Consider the following 24,849-nt stretch of genomic DNA (forward strand, 5'->3'; position numbering starts at 1 on the left):
GCACAGAGAGTCTCAGGAAGGATAAACATAAGAAGAAACACACTGAGACACATAGTAATAAAATTGACAAAAGTAGACAAAAATTATTAAAAGAAACAAGAGAAAAATGACAAATAATATACAAGGAAACTCCCATAAGGTTAACAGCTGATCTTTTAGCAGAAACTACAAGCCAGAAGAGAGTGGCACGATATATTTAAAGTGATGAGAGGGAAGAACCTACAACCAAGGTTATTCTACCTGGCAAGGATCTCATTCAGATTCAGTAGAGAACTCAGTAGCTTCACAGAGAAGCAAAAGCTTAGAGAATTCAGCATCACCAAACCAGCTCTACAACAAATGCTAAAGGAACTTCTCTAAGTGGGAAACACAAGAGGAGAAAAGGAACAACAAAACAAACCCAAAACAATTAAGAAAATTGTAATAGGAACATACATATCGATAATTACCTTAAATGTGAATGGATTAAATGCTCGAACCAAAAGACACAGCTTTGCTGAATGGATAAAAAACAAGACCCATATATATGCTGTCTACAAGAGACCCACTTCAGACCTAGGGACACATACAGACTGAAAGTGAGGGGATGGAAAAAGATATTCCATGCAAATGAAAATCAAAAGAAAGCTGGAGTAGCAATACTCATATCAGATAAAATAGACTTTAAAATAAAGACTATTACAAGAGACAAGGAAGGACACTACATAATGATCAAGGGATCAATCCAAGAAGATATAACAATTATAAATATATATGCACCCAACATAGGAGCACCTCAATACATAAGGCAAATGCTAATGGCTATAAAGGAGGAAGTCGAAATTAACACAATAATAGTGGGGCACTTTAACACCTCACTTACACCAATGGACAGATCATCCAGACAGAATATTAATAAGGAAACACAAGATTTAAATGACATAATAGACCAGAAAGATTTAATTGATATTTATAGGATATTCCATCTGAAAACAGCAGATTACACTTTCTTCTGAAGTGCATATGGAACATTCTGCAGGATAGATCACATCTTGGGTCACAAATAAAGCCTCGGTAAATTTAAGAAAACTGAAATCATAGCAAGCATCTTTTCTGACCACAGCGCTATGAGATTAGAAATCAATTACAGGGAAAAAAACGTAAAAAACACAAACACATGGAGGCTAAACAATACGTTACTATATAACCAAGAGATCATTGAAGAAATAAAAAATACCTAGAAACAAATAACAATGAACACACGACAATCAAAAACCTGTGGGATGCAACAAAAGCAGTTCCAAGAGGGAAGTGTATAGTGAAACAATCCTACGTCAAGAAACAAGAAAAATGTCAAACAATCTAACCTTACACCTAAAGGAACTAGAGAAAGAAGAACAAACAAAACCCAAAGTTAGTAGAAGGAAAGTAATCATAAAGATCAGAGCAGAAATAAATGAAATAGAAACAAAGAAAACAATAGCAAAGATCAATAAAACTAAAAGCTGGTTCTTTGAGAAGATAAACAAAATTGACAAGCCATTCGCCAGACTTATCAAGAAAAAGAGGGAGAGGACTCAAATAAATAAAATTAGCAATGAGAAAGGAGAAGTTACAATGGACACTGCAGAAATACAAAGCATCCTAAGAGACTACTACAAGCAACTCTATGCCAATAAAATGGACAACCTGAAAGAAATGCACAAATTCTTAGAAAGGTATAACCTTCCAACACTGAACCAGGAAGAAATAGAAAATATGAACAGACCAATCACAAGTAATGAAATTGAAACTGTGATTAAAAATCTTCCAACAAACAAAAATCCAGGACCAGATGGCTTCACAGGTGAATTCTATCAAACATCTAGAGAATAGCTAACACTCGTCCTTCTCAAACTCTTCAAAAAATTTGCAGAGGAAGGAACACTCCCAAACTCATTCTACGAGGCCACGGTCACCCTGATACCAAAACCAAAGATACTACAAAAATAGACAGTTACAGACGAATATCACTGATGAATACAGATGCAGAAATCGTCAACAAAGTACTAGCAAACAGAATCCAGCAACACAAAAGGATCATACACCATGATCAAATGGGATTTATCCCAGGAATGCAAGGATTCTTCAGTATATGCAAATCAATCAATGTGGTACACCATATTAAAAAATTGAAGAATAAAAACCATATGATCATCTCAATAGATGCAGAAAAAGCTCTGGACAAAATTCAACACCCATTTATGATAAAAGAAACTCTCCAGGAAGTGGGCATAGAGGGAACCTACCTCAACATAATAAAGGCCATATATGACAAACCCACAGAAAACATTCTCAATGGTGAAAAACTGAAAGCATTTCCTCTAAGATCAGGAATAAGACAAGGATGTCCACTCTCACCACTATTAGTCAACATAGTTTTGGAAGTCCTAGCCATGGCAATCAGAGAAGAAAAAGAAATAAAAGGAATACAAATTGGAAAAGAAGAAGTAAAACTGTCACTGTTTGCAGATGACATGATACTATACGTAGAGAACCCTAAAGACTCTACCAGAAAGCTACTATAGCTAATCAAAGAATCTGGTAAAGTTGCAGGATACAAAATTAATGCACAGAAATCTCTGGCATTCCTATACACTAACAATGAAAGATCAGAAAGAGAAATGAAGGAAACAATCCCATTCACCACTGCAACAACAAGAATAAATTACCTAGGAATAAACCCACCTAAGGAGGTGAAAACCTGTACTCAGAAAACTATAAGACCCTGATGAAGGAAATCAAAGATGACACTAACAGATGGAGAGATATACCATGTTCTTGGATTGGAAGAATCAATATTGTGAAAATGACTATACTAACCAAAGCAATCTACAGATTCAATGCAATCCCTATCAAATTACCAATGGCATTTTTCACAGAACTAGAACAAAAAGTCTTAAAATTTGTATGGAGACACAAAAGACTCTGAATAGCCAAAGCAGTCTTGAGGGAAAAAAACATAGCTGGAGGAATCAGACTCCCTGTCTTCAGCCTATACTACAAAGCTACAGTAATCAAGACAATATGGTACTGGCACAAGAACAGAAATAGACATCAATGGAACAGGTTTAGAAAGCCCAGAGATAAACCCACGCACTATGGTCAACTGATCTATGACAAATAAGGCAAGGATAGACAATGGAGAAAAGACAGTCTCTTCACTAAGGAAAACTGGACAGCTACATGTAAAAGAATGAAATTAGAACACTCCCTAACACCATACACAAAAATAAACTCAAAATGGATTTAAGACCTAAGTGTAAGACCGGATACTATAAAACTCTTAGAGGAAAACATAGGAAGAACACTCTTTGACGTAAATCACAGCAAGATCTTTTTTGACCCGCCTCTTAGAGTAATGGAAATAAAAACAAAAATAAACAAATGAGACCTAATGAAACTTAAAAGCTTTTGCACAGCAAAGGAAACTATAAACAAGACAAAGAAACAACCCTCAGAATGGGAGAAAATATTTGCCAACAATTCAACGTACAAAGGATTAATGTCCAAAATATATAAACAGCTCATGTAGCTCAATATTAAAAAAACATACAACCCAATCCAAAAATGGGCAGAAGACCTAAATAGACATTTCTCCAAAGAAGACTTACAGATGGCCAAGAGGCACATGAAAAACTGCTCAACATCACTAATTATTAGAGAAATGCAAATCAAAACTACAGTGAGGTATCAGTTCACACTGGTTAGAATGGGCATCATCAGAAAATCTACAAACAACAAATGCTGGAGAGGGTGTGGAGAAAAGGGAACCCTCTTGCACTGTTGGTGGGAATGTAAATTGATACAGCCACTATGGAGAGCAGTATGGAGGTTCCTTAAAAAACTAAAAATAGAATTTCCCTATGACCCAGCAATCCCACTACTGGGCATATACCCAGAGAAAACCATAATTCAAAAAGACACATGCACCCCAATGTTCATTGCAGCACTATTTACAATAGTCAGGTCATGGAAGCAACCTAAATGCCCATCGACAGATGAATGGATAAAGAAGATATGGTACATATATACAATAGAATATTACCCAGCCATAAAAAGGAACGAAATTGGGTCATTTGTAGAGATGTGGATGGATCTAGAGCCTTGTCATACAGGGTGAAGTAACTTTGAAAGAGAAAAACAGATATCGTATATTAAGGCATATATGTGGAACCTAGAAGAATGGTACAGATGAACTGGTTTGCAGGGCAGAAATAGAAACACAGATGTAGAGAACAAACGTATGGGCACCAAGGGGGGAAGCTGCGGGGGTGGTGGTGGTGGGATGAATTGGGAGATTGGGATTGACATGTATACACTAATATGTATAAAATGGATAACTAATAAGAACCTGCTGTATAAAAATTAAAATAAAATTCAAAAAAGAAGATACATGCACCCCAATGTTCATTGCAGCACTATTTACAATAGCCAGGTCATGGAAGCAACCTATATGCCCATCGACAGACAAATGGATAAAGAAGACGTCGTACATATATACAGTGGAATATTACTCAGCCATAAAAAGGACCGAAATTGGGTCATTTTTAGAGATATGGATGGACCTAGAGACTGTCATACAGAGTGAAGTAAGTCAGAAAGAGAAAAATATCATGTGTTAATGCATATATGTGGAATCTAGAAAAATGGTACAGGTGAACCAGTTTGCAAGGCAGAAATAGAGACACAGATGTAGAGAACAAATGTATGGACACCAAGGGGGAAAAGCAGGGGGAGGTGTTCGGTGGTGGTGGTGGGATGAATTGGGAGATTGGGATTGACACAGGTACACTAATATGTATAAAATAGATAGCTAATAAGAACCTGCTGTATAGAAAAATAAATTAAAAAAACAATACCAAATGTTGGCAATGATGTGGAGCAACTAACTGGAACTCTCATGTACTTGGGAGTGTAAATTGGTACAAACACTTGGAAAAGCTGCTTGGAAATATCTACTACATCTTAAATACTTTTACCTGTGGATCTAACAATTCCTCAGAAGTGAGTTTTTGTATGTCCTCCAAAAGACTCTTTGAATACTACCAGAATACTCCTAGCAAATTTTATTCATTATGTCTCTAAACTGAAAACAATGCAATGTTCACCATAAGTAGTGTATATACAAACTATGGTATATTGTACATCATTTATTCATATGCAATGGAATACTACATGGTAATGAAAAAGGACTGCCACATGCAAGAACATGGTTGAATCTCAAGGCCATAATGTCCACTGAAAGAAGCCAGACATGAGAGATTAGATACTGTATGAATCCATCTATATTGTGATCTAGGTCAGAGGCCAGTTGTCTTTTGGGTCTGGGAATTGACTGGATAGGAGCAGGGGGTGGTGTCCTCTGGGGTTCTGGAAATGTTCTGTGTTTGACCAAGGTTGTGGTTATAAGGGTGAATACTTATGTGAAAATTCACTGAGCTGTTCACTTAAGATTTGCACACTTTACCTCAATAGAATAGTAAATAATAATGTTAAAAACACACCCACAAAAACATTTTAAAAAGTCTCTTCCTATTTTCCAAGTTCTCCTCCCTACAGATAACCAGTATTATCACTGTTTTTGGTGAACCCTTTCAAGGATATTTTGTGCAAGTATAGACAAATGCATATATATGTACATGCATGGATATTTAAATGTGTGTTTGTAGTTTTTTTTGCTGTTTTATAAATAGATGGTAGCTTTTTATACCGACTGTTTTGTTCCTTTCGGGTTTTTTCCTCAACAACCTTGGAGGTTGTTAGATGTTTTGGTATATAAGCTTTATGTATTATAACATAATTGATAGCCTGAATTATTCTCTACCCTTATCAAAGAAGAATGTGGTAAAATATAAATAGAAGGAATGATGGTAGATGTTGTAAACCCGTGAAGTCTGCTTTCTATTGATTATCTCAGTGTTAATGGCAGTGCTACCCTGGAACTAACATTAAAGCAAGTTTAGACTTAAAATTGGTAGATAAGTTAAAAAATAACCATTCCAGGGACTCGTGATTTTTCAGTTCTAGTTGAATGGTTTATGTCTTTTCTTCAAATTGAAGTATGGAGTGACGTCTTCATTAAGTAATAGGAGATTTAAAACTATTTTCAAACTTCCTGAGCCCAGAGACTGTTTGGAGGTTCAGTTCACTCTTCAGGTCCAAATGAATGTCCTGAAGCCATCAGTCAAGCATAATTTTTGAGCATGTGCTGTGCTAGGTGCTGTCTCACTGTGTGCTCCCCTGGCCTTCCTTCTGTGCATGTGATGGGGGAAGGGCTCTCCCTCTTCTTATAAAGCCTCTGGTCCTAGGGGATTAGGGTTCTACCCTCTTGACCTCGTTTAACCTTAATGACTTCCTAAAGACCCTATGTCCAAATACAGTCACATTGAGGGTTAGGGCTTCAATTTATGAATTTGGGGAGGACATAGGTCAGTCCATAGCAGTTACTAAACCTGAAAGCTTGTTTCCTCGTCTGTAAAATGAGGATAATAACATTTGTCTCATTGCGTTAGTGGTAGGATTGAAAGATATATGGCACACCAAAGGTATCTGATGTTCGTTTTCTTTTGTTTTTTAACTTTCTTCCTTTGGAGAGAAAATAGTGAAAGTGAGGACTGTCCTGACTCTGTGGCAATGTGTGGGTTTATTGATAGAATCCTAAAGCCAGAAGGTCCCACAGCATTTAAATGACTTGTCCAAGGTCACCTGTTAAGCGAGTTATAGAAATTGCACTGAACCCTAGGTCTTAGGACCATCGGGGCTGTGTTACACTGCACTGGATGACTTATTTTGCTCAGGGTTGACAGGAGTGGGAGGACTTCTCAGCAGCCTTAGATTTTTCTTGGGTGTTTCACAGCAGTGCCACCCCCAGACACAGGCAGGCGTTATGGGCGGAGGGGAACGCTATGTGCCCTGTGGAAAGCTACCCTTTCATTGGATTAGTGAACTGGGCTGGCCTCTTCTGCTATGCACCGCTCTGGCCTCCCAGTATCTAGTTTCAGAAGAGCATGACTGGCCCACACTCAGGTCAGGGAGACAAGGTTGTGGGGGGGTCACCAGTGTCCTTGGGGAAAGGGGATCGTGCTTCTCGCCGGGCAGGAGGCATACACCAACTGCGCTGTAAAGCACACCAGCTCAGGCAGCTGAAATAATTTGCCCTCTGAGGGCTTTGGGTTTTGAGGGACAATATCTGCGATTGAATGACTCTCTCCTCTGAACTCCACATGGCTCCTGTTACCCCATCATTCCAGCCTGCATAAATATTCTCTCTCTAGCCATGGGCGGCTGGGTACAGAATCCCAGGCTGACTGGTGAGAGGGTGGAGAGTGTGCTGCCTCCCAACTGATAGGATTTAAGGGGCAACTGTCCTCAAAGAATCCTCCAATATGGTGGTTCTATGCCTGAACTCCCACCATTAGCAAGGAATTCTTTTGTGTGCTGAAGGCTTTGGGGTTGGTCATTATCATCCCCCTTGGAGACTTCAGGACAACTGGGTAGGATGAGAGGAAGCCGGTGAGTCTCTGTTATCAGGCAGCTGACAATGAGATCCCCTGAAAGGGTGACACAGAGTAGGCTGAGGAACGGTGAGGTTGAAAGGCAACCTGCCATGAGTTTATCTAACCCCTTTGACTTACAGTCAAGGAAACCAAAGTAAAAAGACTTGTCTAAGGTCACACAACTGGTTAGGACAGAGCCAAGCCCGATACCCAGGCTTTCGACTTCTGCTTCTGTCTTATTTATTTGGTATAAGCAATGCTGAAGAACACAGATGCTGCAGAACAGTGAAGCCTGGAACACAGGGACCGGAAAGGCACCAAAGACAAACTCTGACTGCTTCCCAGTTGCACCTGAGGCCAGTCCTGGTGTCAGCGCTCATGCAGGCAATCCATGCGTATAAACCGAGTCCTACTCCAAAAATTCATTCTTAGGTTTATTTCTTGAATCATGGGGCTTGTTTTCCTGTGGAAATACTTGTTTAAATGTTTTAAATGGTGAATTCGGTTCCTAAGATCTTTCTACGGAAACCTGTTTAATTCATGCAGTACCTGAAGGGAAGTATTAATAAGAGTATTTCAATTAATCCTGCTGTTCCCGGTGAATTTAAGGTTCTTGCCTCATCACAGAAAGAATTCAGAAATGAGACAGGGAGGTCAAGAAAGTAAAGTGAGGATTTATTTAAATAAGAATACACTCAGAGGGAGAGCAGGCAGACAGGTGAAGAGTTGCTGCCCTGGGCTTCTTTTGCAAGCCGGTTATGAGGGGCCTACAAATGAAGGGGCGGAATATTCTCTGGGGAAGGAGGAGTTTGCGGGTCATATTCCCTGATTTTCATCCCAGCTCCATCTTCCCGCGGGGAGGAGGGATTTTTCTCCTTATTTAGCTTAGATCAGAAGTGTCATGGCGTCAGTGCATGATGGGTACTTCTTATCTGCAAGTCTAATTTTACTGTAATGACAGCATAATGAGCAACAGGTTGCATTTGGATGCAGGAGATTCCCACCTTTCCCCACCTTTCTTTGTCTGCCTTCAGGACACTTACCACCCAAAATGTGTGGTTTCCTGTGGGGGTTCCCGCTTTTCTTTGTCTGCCCATGGACCCCTGCTGTTTACAAGATGCATGATTTCCTGCTGTCCGGCCCCTGCCCCCCTTTCTCTGCTCATATCTACCTACCTGCCTGCCTGTAACACTATCTGACAATTGTTACATTATTAGTTCTATGGGAATATAATATATAATGAATTTTAAATCAGGTTAGAAGAAAGGTATCTCCCGTAGAGGACAGGGGTGGCTCTCCTAGAACAGAATCTGGAGGATGGGACGGGGCACAGATTAGGAAGAGGTGGGGAGGGAGTGCAGCATTACTCTCTGAACCTCAGCTGTAAAATAAAAAATAGTAGGAATAATGTTGCCCTGCCCGCTTCATAGGATAGACTGAAGGCCTGAGTGAGATAGTAAATGGAAAAGCACTTTGAAAAAAATGAGAACACTTGTCTAAGGTAAGACTTTTCTAGGTCAGTCACTCCCTAGATGGTTCGATGGGGTGGTGGTGCTATGGGGCTGTGTTCAGGCCTCAATTAGTAGTAGTACTGATGGTAATAACAACTCCAGTAGGGACAGTAAACTAATTTGTACAGAGAGCTTTCTAGTTGCCAGCTATGGTGCTGGTGCTTTATACTATTAACTTATCATACCCATTGTAATGGTTCATTTTATGTATTAACTTGGCTGGGCCACAGTACCCAGATGTTTGGTCACACAGTAGTCCAGATGTTGCTATGAAGGTATTTTTCAGATGAGATTAACATTTAAATCAGTAGACTTTGAGGAAAGCAGAGTACCTCCCTAATGGGATGGGCCTCATCTAATCAGTCGAAGGCCTTAAAATTCTGAGATCTCCTAAGGAAGGAGGAATTGAGCCTCCAGACTGCCTTCAGACTCAGACTTGAACTGTAAAACTCTTGCCTGCCAGTCTGCTCTGATTTCAGACTTGGCAGCTTGAACAATCCCGTGAGCTAATTCCTTAAAATCAATCCATCTTTCTGTCTCTGTCTCTGTCTCTGTCTCTGTCTCTCCACACACACACACACACACACACACACACACACACACATACACACACACTCATATGTCATGTGTTGTTTCTCTGGAGGGCCCTGACTAGTATACCCAATTAACAGGGGAAGAAACAACATAAACATGTGAAAATAGAAAACATAAAACAAAGGAATTTTCTTAAGTAAGCTGATATGGCAGAGACTGGGTTTGTTCACCACACCAGTTTCCTTTTCCCTCTGGGCCAAGCTAGACTACACTTCCCAGCCTCCCTTGCCGATAGGTGAGATCATATAACTGAGTCTGGTCCATGGCTGGTGGGTGAGAGTGAAATACACATCTCCAGACCATGCTCACTCTTCCCTGATCTGCTGACTCCAAGGCTCTGGGTACTGGCAGGGCCATGGATGGAATGAGCCTGAGTCCCTGAATAACTTCATGGAGCCAGGCCTCTTAGCCAAAAGCACACTGTACAGCGACCTGAGTGAGTGGTACCTGTGTTACGTTTAGTCACTGAGATTTGGGCGTTTACTTGTTAATTATAGCGCTTTCCCTGACAAATATAGTGATGGAGCTAGACTCAGATCTAGGCCATCAGTCTCCGGAGTCTGGATACCTCATCTCTGTACTGATCAAACATCCTCTGTGTTCACTAATCAAGAACTCAGAGTAGGAAGTATCTCCTTCACTTTTCCCCACCTGCTCCTGTCTTCCCAAGCAGGGGAGTTCCTGGCTCGTCACTGACTAATAAGCAAGGTCCATTTATGCCGGAGTAGACTGTGGAAACACACAGTGCGTTCTGCCCATTGCCAGCCATTGCTCTCAACGTGGTGCTTTTTGCCTAAGCTCAGTTCAACAGTGGAGGAATGGACTGTCACAGGGCTGCCCAAGGAGGCTGGCACAAACGCGTTTTTCCACATAAAGTTTGCCATCTCTAAACAAAATCAAGGTTCAGGGGAATGAGGGCTGTTTTGGTTTCCCTTTTCTGTGCATTGCGGACTGCTCAGCCGCTCTTACCTAGGATAGCCACCCTGTCCCATCCAGGGCCCAGGGCAGTTATATGCCTTGGATTTGTCCAGGGTCAGAAAACCTAGGTGGGCAGGGAGCAGATTAGGCTCTTGTGGCCAAATGTGATTCGAAGGAGCTGACCGACCGAGTCTCTTTACCCCATAGAACAAAGAAATCCCTACAAGGAAACTTTGAACTAGAAAGGGATACCGTGGGACATGTATGCTTCTACTGAAGCTACCCCAGAAACCCTGCCCGTGTTTGTGTGGAAAGGTGACCTTGCACACGAGCTCAGGTACAAAATCTGAATCTTGAGGCATGTGTGGTCTGGCTGAGTCTGTGGGAAGAAGTTGTTCAGTTTAGGAAAATGTGAAGTTAAAAATTTAGCGTAACAGCTATATGAGGTCGAAAGACTTCCTGACAGAATTTTCACTTTTCAACTAGTATTAAACTTCAGCTTCTCTCTAGTCCACTTTTTTGAAGTTAAAAGAAAATTAGAGTAAGTCTTTGTTTAAATTGACCAGTTAATTTGTTTCTACCACAATGACCACTGACTACCTTTGTTTAAATAAGACAATGGTTGATTTCCTATGGCATAGTAGAATTCAAGTATTTCAAATCAGCATGCCAGATTTGGGGGCATGAGGTATGTGGTTTCACAAAGCTTCCTATGTACCTCTGATCTTTCCAATTCTACAACCCTGGATTTTGTTTTTATTTTTGTTTTCTGGTGAATTGCTGGATATTTATTGAAGCTTGAGACAACCAAGTTTCTTGATTGTAAGCAACAGAAGTAGGCTTTGGTCAATGTCAGGTAAATGGAGATTTGTTTATTTATGTTAGGAGTCATCAGCTTTTTTTTTTTTTTTTTTTGGCCACGCCACGTTGCATATGGGATGTTAGTTCCCTGACCACCAGGGATCGAACCTGTGCCTCCTTTTGTGGAAGCATGGAGCCTTAACCACTGGACCGCCAGGGAAGTCCCAGGAGTCATCAGCTTTGACGAGAGGCTGGGAGACCAAGTTTGAAAATGATAGGAACCACCATAGACCCAGAAAGCAGGAAGTGGGAAAAAAAAGCAACTGTCTCTGTCTCCTAGCAGGAACCAAGTGTCGGGAAGCTATCACCACTGCTGCCTTTGAAAGTAAGGTGACCTCCAGATATCCCTAGCTGTGGTAGGTAGAATTCTACAGAGGCTCCAAGATTCCCATCCCGTGGTTATTCACTGGCACACTAATCTAGGTACTGATGTGAAAGGATTTTGCAGATAAGAAGTCCAAAGTCAGTTGACCTTAAGATCTGGAGATTATCAGGATTGGCCTGATCTAATCATAAGATCCCTTTAAAGCAGAAGAATAAGGCAGAAGGGGAAGTCAGATTCAAGGTGTCTAAAGGGTGCTGTGTGCTACTGCTGGCTTTGAAGATGGAGGGTGTCATATGCCAGGACCATAAAATGACTGCAAGAAGCTGAGAGTGACCCCTGGCCAACAGCCAAAAAGGAAACAAGGAACGCAGTCCTACAACTGCAAGGAACTGAATTCTGCTAGTAACAGGAAGAGGTCTGTAAGATGAGAACATAGCCGGGCAACATCTTGTGAGATCCTGTATAAGCCAGGGTTCTCCAGAGGAACAAAACCAACAGGATATACATAGTTACAGTTGACATTTGAATAACTCGAAGGTTGGGGCACAGGCCAACCCTCCAAATAGTTGCAAATCAGCATATATTATAACTTTACGGTTGGTCCTCCATATCTGCATTCCTACATCTGCAGATTCAAATAACCTCAGATCGTGTAGTGCCGTATTACATATTTATTGAAAAAAATGTGCATATCTTACCTGAATTTGAACTGTGAACTCACACAGTTCAAAACCATGTTGTTCAAGGGTTAACTGTATATATAAGAGGATATTTACTGTAGGAATTGTCTAACATGATGATGGAGGCTGAGAGGCAGATCATGTCACGTGATCTGTAAGCCAGAGACCCAGGAAAGCTGGGGTGTAATTCAGCCTGTGTCCGAAGTGTAAGTCCTAGTCCAAGTCTGAATGCCCAAGAACCAAGAGTACCAAAGTCCAAGGACAGGAGAAGACGGATGTCCCAGCTCAAGCAGAAAGCAAATTTTCCCTTCCTCCATCTTTTCTTTCTTTTTTTTTTTTAACATCTTTATTGGAGTTTAATTGCTTGACAATGTTGTGTTAGTTTCTGCTGTATAACAAAGTGAATCAGCTATACATAAACATATAAACTCATATCCCCTCCCTGTTGCATCTCCCTCCCACCCTCCCTATCCCACCCCTTTAGGTGGTCACAAAGCATTGAGCTGATCTCCCCGTGCTCTGCGGCTGCTTCCCACTAGCTATCTATTTTGCATTTCACAGTGTATATATGTCAATGCTACTCTCTCACTTTGTCCCAGCTTACCCTTCCCCCTCCCCATGTCCTCAAGTTCATTCTCTACATCTGTGTCTTTATTCCTGTCCTGCCCCTAGGTTCATCAGAAACATTTTTTTTTATAGATTCCATATATATGTGTTAGCGTACGGTATTTGTTTTTCTCTTTCTGACTTACTTCACTCTGTATGACAAACTCTAGGTCCATCCACCTCACTACAAATAACTCAATTTCGTTTCTTTTTATGGCTGAGTAATATTCCATTGTATATATGTGCCACATCTTCTTTATCCATTCATCTGTTGATGGACAGTTAGGTTGCTTCCATGTCCTGGTTCTTATAAACAGTGCTGCGATGAACATTGTGGTACATGACTCTTTTTGAATTATGGTTTTCTCAGGGTTTATGCCCAGTAAGTGGGATTGCTGGGTCATATGGTAGCTCTATTTTTAGTTTTTTAAGGAACTTCCATACTGTTCTCCATAGTGGCTGTATCAATTTACATTCCCACCAACAGTGCAAGAGGGTTCCCTTTTCTCCACACCTTCTCCAGAATTTATTCTTTGTAGATTTGTTTGATGGTGGCCATTCTGACTGGTGTGAGGTGATACCTCATTGTAGCTTTGATGTGCGTTTCTGTAATGATTAGTGATGTTGAGAATCCTTTCATGTGTTTGTTGGCAATCTGTATATCTTCTTTGGAGAAATGTCTATTTAAGTCTTCTGCCCATTTTTGGATTGGGTTGTTTGTCTTTTTGATATTGAGCTGTATGAGCTGCTTGTATATTTTGGAGATTAATGCTTTGTCAGTTGCTTCGTTTGCAAATATTTTCTCCCATTCTGAGGGTTGTCTTTTCATCTTGTTTATGGTTTCCTTTGCTTTGCAAAAGCTTTCAAGTTTCATTAGGTCCCATTTGTTTATTTGTGTTTTTATTTGCAATTTTCTAGGAGGTGGGTCACAAAGGATCTTGCTGTGATTTATGTCATACACTGTTCGCCTATGTTTTCCTCTAAGCGTTTTATAGTGTCTGGCCTTACATTTAGGTCTTTAATCCATTTTGAGTTTATTTTTGTGTATGGTGTTAGAAAGTGTTCTAATTTCATTCTTTTACATGTAGCTGTCCAGTTCTCCCAGCATTGCTTATTGAAGAGGCTGTTTTTTCCCATTGTATATTCTTTTCTCCTTTATCAAAAATAAGGTGACCATATGTGCATGAGTTTATCTCTGGGCTTTCTATCCTGTTCCATTGATCTATATTTCTGATTTTGTGCCAGTACCATATTGTCTTCATTACTGTAGCTTTGTAGTATTGTCTGAAGTCAGGGAGCCTGATTCCTCCAGCTCTGTTTTTTTCCCCTCAAGATTGCTTTGGGTATTCGGGGTCTTTTGTGTTTCCATACAAATTGTGAAATTTTTTGTTCTAGTTCTGTGAAAAATGCCATTGGTAGTTTGATAGGGATTGCATTGAATCTGTAGATATTGCTTTGGGTAGGATAGTCATTTTCACATTGTTGATTCTTCCAAACCAAGAACATGGTGTACCTCTCCATCTGTTTGTCTCATCTTTAATTTCTTTCATCAGTGTCTTATAGTTTTCTGCATACAGGTCTTTTGTCTCCTTAGGTAGGTTTATCCTTAGGTATTTTATTCTTTCTGTTGCAATGGTAAATGGGAGTGTTTCCTTAATTTCTCATTCAGATTTTTCATCATTAGTGTATAGGAATGCAAGAGATTTCTGTGCATTAATTTGGTATCCTGCTACTTTACCAGATTAATTGATTAGCTCTAGTAGTTTTCTGTAGCATCTTTAGGATTCTCTATGTGTAGTATCGTGTCATGTGCAAATAATGACAGTTTTATTTCTTCTTTTCTGATCTGTATTTCTTTTATTTCTCTTTCTTCTCTGATTTCTGTGGCTAAAACTTCCAAAACTATGTTGAATAATAGTGGTGAGAGTGAGCAACCTTGTCTTGTTCCTCATCTTAGAGGAAATGGTTTCAGTTTTTCACCATTGAGAATGATGTTGGCTGTGAGTTTCTCATATATGGCCTTTATTATGTTGAGGTAGGTTCCCTCTATGCCTACTTTCTGGAGAGTTTTTGTCATAAATGGGTGTTGGATTTTGTCAGAATCTTTTTCTGAATCTGTTGAGATTAACATATGGTTTTTCTCCTTCAATTTGTTAATATGGTGTGTCACATTGTTTGATTTGCGTATATTGAAGTATCCTTGCATTCCTGGAATAAACCCCACTTGATCATGGTATATGATCCTTTTAATGTGCTGTTGGATTCTGTTTGCTAGTATTTTGTTGAGGATTTCTGCATCTATGTTCATCAGTGATATTGGCCTGTAGTTTTCCTTTTTTGTGACATCTTTGTCTGGTTTTGGTATCAGGGTGATGGTGGCCTTGTAGAATGAGTTTGGGAGTGTTCCTCTCTCTGAAATATTTTGGAAGAGCTTGAGAGGGATAGGTGTTGGCTCTTCTCTAAATGTTTGATAGAATTCGCCTGTGAAGCCATCTGGTCCTGGGCTTTTGTTTGTTGGAAGATATTTAATCACAGTTTCAATTTCAGTGCTTGTGATTAGTCTGTTTATGTTTTCTGTTTCTTCCTGGTTCAGTCTCGGATGGTTGTGCATTTCTAAGAATTTGTCCATTTCTTCCAGGTTGTCCATTTTATTGACATATAATTGCTTGTAGTAATCTTTCATGATCCTTTGTATTTCTTCAGTGACAGTTGTTACTTCTCCTTTTTCATTTCTAATTCTGTTGATCTGAGTCTTCTCGCATTTTTTCCTGATAAGTCTGGTTAATGGTTTATCAGTTTTGTTTATCTTCTCAAAGAACCAGCTTTTAGATTTATTGATCTTTGCTATTGTTTTCTTTGTTTCTATTTTATTTATTTCTCCTCTGAGCTTTATGATTTCTTTGCTTCTACTAACTTTGGGTTTTGTTTGTTCTTCTTTCTCTAGTTCCTTTACGTGTAGGGTTAGATTGTTTATTTGAGATTTTTTTTCTTTCTTGATGTAGGATTGTATTGCTATATACTTCCCTCTTAGAACTGCTTTTGTTGCATCCCATAGGTTTTGGATCATCGTGTTTTCATTGTCATTTGTCTCTAGGTATTTTTTGATTTCCTCAATGATCTCTTGGTTACTTAGTAAAGTATTGTTTAGCCTTCATGTGTTAGTGTTTTTTACGTTTTTTTCCCTGTAATTGATTTCTGATCTCGTAGCATCGTGGTCGGAAAAGATGCTTGCTATGATTTCAGTTTTCTTAAATTTACCAAGGCTTGATTTGTGACCCAAGATGTGATCTATCCTGCAGAATATTCCATGTGCACTTCAGAAGAAAGTGTAATCTGCTCTTTTTGAATGGAATGTCCTATAAATATCAATTAAATGTATCTGGTCTATTGTGTCATTTAAAGCTTCTGTTTCCTTATTAATTTTATGTCTGGATGATCTGTCCATTGGTGTAAGTGAGGTGTTAAAAGTCCCCCACTATTATTGTGTTACTGCCTATTTCCTCTTTTATAGCTGTTAGCATTTGCCTTATGTATTGAGGTGCTCCTATGTTGGGTGCATGTATATTTATAATTGTTATATCTTCTTCTTGGATTGATCCCTTGATCACTATGTAGTGCCCTTCCTTGTCTCTTGTAATAGTCTTTAAAGTCTGTTTTATCTGATATGAGTATTGCTACTCCAGCTTTCTTTTGATTTCCATTTGCATGGAATATCTTTTTCCATCCCCTCACTTTCAGTCTGTATGTGTCCCTAGGTCTGAAGTGGGTCTCTTGTAGACAGCATATATATGGGTCTTGTTTTTGTATCCATTCAGCCAGCCTATGTCTTTTGGTTGGAGCATTTAATCCATTTACATTTAAGGTAATTATTGATATGTATATTCCTATTCCCATTTTCTTAATTGTTTTAGGTGTGTTTTTGTAGGCCTTTTCCTTCTGTTTTGTTTCCTGCCTAGAGAAGTTCCTTTAGCATTTTTTGTAAAGCTGGTTTGGTGGTGCTGAATTCTCTTAACTTTTGCTTGTCTGTACAGGTTTTAATTTCTCCGTCGAATCTGAATGAGATCCTTGCTAGCTAGAGTAATCTTGGTTGTAGGTTTTTCCCTTTCATTACTTTAAATATGTCCTGCCGCTCCCTTCTGGCCTGCAGAGTTTCTGCTGAAGGATCAGCTGTTAACCTGATAGAGATTCCCTTGTATGTTATTTGTTGCTTTTCCTTTGTTGCTTTTAATATTTTTTCTTTGTATTTAATTTTTGATAGTTTGATTAGTATGTGTCTTGGCGTGTTTCTCCTTGGATTTATCTTGCCTAGGACTCTGTGCTTCCTGGACTTGATTAACTATTTCCTTTCCCATGTTAGGGGTGTTTTCCACTATAATGTCTTCAAATATTTTCTCAGACCCTTTCTCTTTGTCTTCTTCTTCTGGGACCCCTATAATTCAAATGTTGATGTGTTTAATGTTGTCCCAGAGGTCTCTGAGACTGTCCTCAATTCTTTTCATTCTTTTTTCTTTATTCTGCTCTGCAGTAGTTACTTCCACTATTTTATCTTCCAGGTCCCTTATCCGTTCTTCTGCCTCAGTTATTCTGCTATTGATTCCTTCTAGAGAATTTTTAATTTCATTTATTGTGTTGTTCATCATTGTTTGTTTGCTCTTTAGTTCTTCTAGGTCCTTGTTAAACGTTTCTTGTATTTCTTCCATTGTATTTCCAAGATTTTGGATCATCTTTTCTATCGTTACTCTGAATTCTTTTTCAGGTAGACTGCCTATTTCCTCTTCCTTTGTTTGGTCTCGTGGGTTCTTACCTTGCTCCTTCATCTGCTGCATATTTCTCTGTCTTCTCATTTTGTTTAACTTACTGTGTTTGGGGTCTCCTTTTTGCAGGCTGCAAGTTCATGGTTCCCATTGTTTTTGTTGTCTGCCCCCAGTGTGTGAGGTTGGTTCAGTGGCTTGTATAGGCTTCCCGGTCCCTTCCTCCATCTTTTTGTTCTATTTGGGCCCTCAGTTGGATGATGCTCACCCACTCTGGGGAGGGTCATCTTCTTTACTGATTCAAATGCTAATCTCTTCCAGGAACACCCTCAGAGACACACCCAGAAATCGTGTTTTGCATGTATATGGGCATCCCTTACCCCAGTCAAGCTGGCATAGAAAATTAATCATCACAGGCCCTGAGCCAAAACATCCCAGAATATGACCTACAGAACTATGAATAAATAAACTTGTGTTGTTTTGAGACACTGTTTGTGGTCATTTGCTATACAGCAATCGGTAACCAATGCACTTGTCCCGTGTCACTTGGGACTTACAGAGTCTAGGAGGTAGTGTCCCATTAAGGGAGCTTAGGGCACATACAGGTCCCTGACTGTACCCTTGTGTGGATATTGTGCAGAAGGGTTGTTCTCTTTGTAGTTGGAAGGTAGGCTCTAAGAATTACCTTCTTCCATGGTTACACACTGTGGGAAAGTGCTGATTTCCCAAAATGAAATTGGGATGTGGTTACCAGAAAAGGGATGGCAAGTAGGTAGCCCAGGTAAATGTCTACCACAGAGTTTTCCTCAGTGAATGTTCTGGTGTACCTCCTGCTAGCACTGTCTTTGGCTGCTTTATGGCCAGTTTGCTAACCACACCTATGTTCCTAACACATCCCTTCTTATTTGCAAGTCTGTCGTGTAAAAATGGGGATAAAGTGTTGTATCTTAAGTGCTAATGTTTCAGGATACGTGGTGCGAGGAAGGGGCTGTAAGTTTGGGAGTCTAGACAAGTGGGTTTTAATCCCGGGTTTTCTGCCATGTTACTTTGGGCAGTCACTGACACACTGTAGATTTAAGCTGCCTCTCTGAAAACTGAAGGACTGTGATGAATGAAATCTACAGTCTCTTCTAGCTGGAAGTGCTTCTGATTATCTGTCTTAAATTCATTCATTAAATAATTATTGAAAGTTGATACGTGTCAGGTTCTTAGAGCAGTGAGCAAGCCTGGCAAGGCTTCTGAAGTACAGGGTCAACATTACATAGAGGTTATGGAAAACCACTCCAAAGAGATAATATCTGAGTGGTACTTGCGGACCTAAGACTGGGTCTACTATGAGATTATGAACAATGGATTGATTACCAGGATGTTGAGCCAATATGGTGGGGCACAGCCTAGATACAGCCCATGGGTCTTATTTAGCCTGTTTTTATATGGCCCTTGAGCTATGAATTGTTTTACATTTTAAACGGGGTATTCGTTTTCTAGGACTGCCATAATAAAGTATCACAAACCGAGTGGCTTAAACAACAGATTTATTATCTCACAGTTATGGAGGCTTAGTCCAAAATCAAGGTGTCAGCAGGGTTGGTTCCTCCTGAGGGCTGTGAGGGAGGATCTGTTCCTAGTTTATTGTAGCCTCAGGCATTCCTTGGCTTGTAAGCATTGGTCTCCTGTGTCTCACATCTTCCCTCTATGTGTTTGTCTCTGTGTACAAATTTCCCCTTTTTATAAAGACACTGGTCACATTGAATTAGGGTCCATTCTAATGACCTCATCTTAACTTGATGACCTCTGCGAAGCCCCTATTTCCAAACAGGGCCACACTCTGAGGTACTGGAAGTTAGGACATCTATCTTTTCTGGGTAGGAGGAGGATGGGACATGGTTTAGCCCCAAAAAACTGTAAATTTTAAACAGTTATATATAAGTACCAACAAAATATCCTCAATTTTGCCTCTTGGCCCACAAAGCCTAAAATATTTGCTATCTGACTCTTCAGTAAAACGTTTGTCAACCTTGATCTAAATCATTGGCTCTCAAATTTTAGGATACATCTGCCACTTAGAAGACCTTAGTTCCAGAGTTTTGAGAATTGTGATGCTGATGCTGCTAGTCTAGAGGGTGGTTCCCCAGTTCTGGTCCTTGGATGTGCCACATCATCTGGGGAACTTGTTGATAGTACAGATTCTGTGTGCCCCAGACTTCGTCCATCAGAATCTCCAGGGACGGGGCCAGAGATGATTCTAGTATGCATCAGGATGTGGAAACTATTGGTCTAGTATAATTACCTTGGTCAGGAAGAGCAACCGATTAGATTATTCCTTTGTGGTTGGATTGGTTGCTTGGGCCTCATCTGTCTGTGGGAAATCAGGGCATTGGGGAATCCTGTTCTTCTTGTCAAGACTTGTGCTGAAGGAAAACATCATCAAGAAATGTCTGAATTCTTCCAAGGCCAGAGATCTTTGTTTAGGCTGTTTCATAAATATTATTAAGTGGCTTGTCATCAGCTCATGGTAAAAAAAAAAAAGGCATATTGATTGCAAACTCAATTGGAGCCAACAACAACGTAGGACATCTGCTGAGAGACCCCATGCCTTCTGGGCTGCTCAGAGAACCGTTTACTATCCAGACCACAGAAGATAACAGTCCCATGTCTCCTGGGCTCCACATGCTGTGACTCCTGGTCTATGAAGCAAACTTCAAGAGCAACACTGACACACTGGAATATGTCCAGGGGAGGGAGATAAGGGATCTGGAAACTATGTTCAGGAAGGGAAGATTGAAAGAGGCCTTGTAAAATGGTTGCCTGCGAGCCCGATCCCGTCACAGACATGTTATGCTCGACATTTCTAGCGATGCTGAAAACCCAGCCCCTGTACACTGGTGCTGAATCAAATCTCAGAGACAGAGTTTGGGGCTAAGTAGAAAAGAATAGCTTTATTACTTTGTCAGGCAAAGGGGGACACAGAAGGCTAATTCCCTCAAAACTGTGTGTCCCAACCCGGGGGGATTTCGTGAGGAGTTTTATAACAATGATTCAAGGGTGGGGTTGCTGATAAGGGGCAGGGTGTGTGCAGGACCTGCATTCCTTTAATCTGGACTTAGGTGGTCTCCTGATGAGTGTCTGTGGTTCTAGAGGTTATCAAACTGACTTTCTCTCTGGAATAAAGAACGCTTCATCAAGTAATTAACATCTTCCATTTGTTGGGGGTTTTATTTCTGCAGAAGAGCTCAAAGATACTGTTATGTGTATTCCCCAAGGCAGAACCAGGATCTTGTCCCAAGGCTGCACTATTGTTTCTTGACTGCTCCTCCCTTGTCTCTGCATCCCCTCCCTTCCCTGATTAGCAACTGTTTGTACCTGCCCTTTGGAACTCAGGGAAGGTCATGGAGGCTGAAACCTATTCCCTACAAACAAGAAATGGGGAGCACAGAAAGGCTTCCATGCCCAGGAGGCCCATAGGGTCCTGCTTGGTTTTCACTAGTGGTTAAAAGTGTTTTGAATTGGAGTGCCTTTGGGCCAAGCACTTACTCTGGCCAGATCCACAACCTTTCCACTTCTTATTTCTTTATGCCAGCCCCACTCAGATTTGTTACCTGCTGCTCTCTGGGCTTGGCAATTTGCAAAATCTCAGAAGGAATAAAGATAGATGGTCAGGTCACAGAAGGCTGAGAGACTAGAGCTGTTTAAAAATGTCTAAAGACATGGACTCATGTACCCAGTATCTGTTGAGCACCCACAACGTGCCAGATGCTGGGGGTCCAGCCATAAGTAAGACAGCTCAGTGTGGCCCCTCTAAGAGCTAAGATTCTCTTGTAAAAAAGACATACAGAAAACAATGGCAAATTGTGATGAGTGCCTTGAAGGAAACAGCAAGGGCATAAGTAGAGAACAATAAGGAGCATCTTAGTTTGGATGGTGTGGTCAGGGAAGTTCCTGGCCACTCCGAAAGTGGGGGAAGACTGCCATGGGAAGGGGAAATGTGTTAATCCTGGTTTTCTTCTAAGAATGAATAAGTAATCCTGGGGGGAATAGTTGAAAGGGAGATTTTATTTCATCCTAAGGACAAATTTTCCAATTTGAGCTCTCCATAGATGCATTTAAGAGGCCTTTTGAGGTAATGAGGTTTAAGACAATGGAAATGGTGGAGCTGGACACAGGTTCTCAATAGGTGGAGTTGTAAAGGTGGTGGAATGAGAGGATTTCGTTATCTCCAAAGGGATTCCTTGCAGTTCTGAGATTCTTTGAAGTGATGTGATGACAATAGTATAAAACCACAGAAATCCTGTTTTGGGCTCAGATTACACATAATCTCTAGTGGGATTATCTTCACATTTCACAGGCAAACATAATGAAGATATGTCTGGTTCCACAGAGAACCGAGTACATAGACTGTACAAATTGGACCTTGACATGGAAAAATCCTGAGGCACTAAACTCATGTTTAGAAAAGTGATTTGAAATAGTCAATCCATTGTTACTCTAATTATGTTCTTCTGAAGGAATGGATTTGAACTGATCTGGTGGTGCAGTCTCTGTGATCCTTAAAAACTATATATTGAACCATGTCCAGATTATGGAAAACCCAAGTAGCCATTCTGAGTCCTGTTGTTTTTGTTACAAGCACGTTTGCTTTGTGGGTGATGCCGAAAACATGGCCTCTGTGCACCTGTGCCGAATTGAATCTCAGAGTTTTGGGTGAAGTAGAAAAGAATAGCTTTAGTGCTTTGCCAGGCAAAGTGGGACACAGCGGACTCCTGCCCTCAAAAATTGTGTGTCCCAACCCAGGAGGATTTGATGAGAAGTTTTATAGCAGTAGTTCAAGGATGGGGTTGCTGATAAGATTAGGGTGTGTGCCGGACCTGTACTCCTTTAATCTGGCTTCAGGTGATCTCCTAATCTTGGTGAGCTTCTCTGGTTCCTTTAAACTGGAATGAAGAATACTAACACCTTTCATTTGTTGTTTTTTTTTTTTTTTTTTAGTTTTGTAAAGAACTCAAAGATATTGTTATGTGTATCCCTTGAGGCAGAACCAGGACCCTGCCCCAAGGCTGCACTATTGTTTCTTGACTGCTCCTCCCTTGTCTCTCCCCGCCCTTCCCTGATTAGCAACTGTTTGAACCTGCCCTTTGTAACTCAGGGAAGGTCAGGAAGGCTGGACAGAAAGGCTTCCATGTCCAGAGCCCCATAGGATCCTGCTTGGTTTCATGGGTGTTAAGGGGCCAACCTAGAATCAGACCCCTGGAGCCATCAACTGAGGGAGGATGTGCTAGTTCCATTAATACAAAGAATACCCCCTGGGGTTCAACCATCAGTAAAGGTGACACTGGGGTTGGTTGCTCAGAAAACGAACACCTCCCTCCTGACAACTTCAGCTCCTGCCTACTTCCACCATCTTTCTCTCAGGCTATCTTCTCTCCATTAATAATAATCAGTAACTACTTATATGAAAATTGCCAATATGCCAGACACTGTGTGCTTCCCATAGATTGTCTTCTTTAACATTCATAACAATCCTTTCTCCATTTTACTGATGATGAAATTGAGGCCCAGAGAGGCAGGGATTCCAGCCTAAGTCACAGAGCAACTCACAGGCACAGACAAGCTTTGTGAATTTACGTTTGCTTGGCTCCAGAGCCCAGCTCTTTCCATCAGGCTGCCACTCATTATCTTTGAGGGTGATCACTGACACTAAATTTTTTTTGTCATTTTTTATGATAAAAATGTTAAGAAATTCCCCTTGGGCAGACTCTGATAGCAAACATAGTCAGATTGCTGGAGGGTGAATATCTCAGGCTGTGTAAAAACTTATCTCTTGGAGAATCTTGTTCTATGTGTGTCTGTTTTTTGAAGTAAAACTTTGAGCATTTGCTTAATTTTATATTACTTTTTTTGTGCTTTTCCCTTGCATTGTGAAGTCATGTTTTATAATAGATTCAATATTCTGGGTAGAGAATAGATTCTACAGTTTAGTGTAGCTGTGTGTTTTTCATGTGGTTAAGTGTGCTTGCTTTCATGATCATTTTTTTTTCTCCTTCCTATATTAATAACTTACATACTACAGTGAAATGCACAGATCTAAGTATAATGGGTTTTGATGAATGCAGCTACTCCTGTGTTGCCATTAATATTCATTATCATGAAAGGTCTTTAGTGCCACTTTCTAGTCCATTTCTTCATTCCCCCAGAGGCAACCCAGTTCTGATTTCTATCATCATATATTTGTTTTGCCTGTTCTTGGACGTAATATAAATGAAATCGGACAGTCCATAGTCTTTTGTGTCTAGCTTCTCTTACTCAGTATAGTCACCTATATTGTTGCGTGTGTCTTTAGTTCTTTCTCATTCCTGATGAGAAACCCATTGTATGAATATAACACCATTGACTTATTCTTTCTTTTTGATGGACATCTGGTTCGTTGACAGTTTTCGGCGATTATGAATAAAGCTGCTATGAACATTTGTATACAAGTCTTTCTGTAAGCATCAGCTTTCATTTCTCTTAAGTATATTCCTAGGAGTGAAATTGTCATATCATAGGTAGGGTATGTTGAACTATATAAAAACCTGCCAAACTGTTCTCCAAAGTCGTGGTAACTTTACAATCCCACAGGCAACGTATGGGAGTTCCAGCTGCTCCATATTCTCACTAACACTTGACATGGTCACTCCATGATCATTCCCATATAATTGTTTTTTGCATGCTATAATGTAAAGAATAAACATTAGTTTTTTTCTACACACATATTCATTTGGTCTAGCACCATTTGACATTATAGCACCATTGCTGTTTCTCCATCGAGTTCACTGAATTTTGTTGAAAATCTATTGATCATATCTCTGTGGAGTCCTATAATGGACTCTATTCTTTTCCATTTTCTATTTGCTCTTCCTCCTGCCAACACAATATCTTAATTAATGCAAATTTATAATGTCTTACTATCTGCAAAAAAAACCTGCTAAGATTTTGCTTGGGATTATTTTAATCTATAAATTAATTTAGGGAGAATAGATATCTTAGCAGTAATGAATTTTTCAGTCCTTGAACATTGAACATGGTATATCTCTCCATTTATTTTGAATT

Source organism: Delphinapterus leucas, chromosome 3 (assembly GCF_059928025.1).
Source record: "Delphinapterus leucas isolate spDelLeu-1000000601 "Yukka" chromosome 3, BTC_Dleu_Yukka2, whole genome shotgun sequence".
In the NCBI taxonomy this organism is placed as follows: Eukaryota; Metazoa; Chordata; class Mammalia; order Artiodactyla; family Monodontidae; genus Delphinapterus; species Delphinapterus leucas.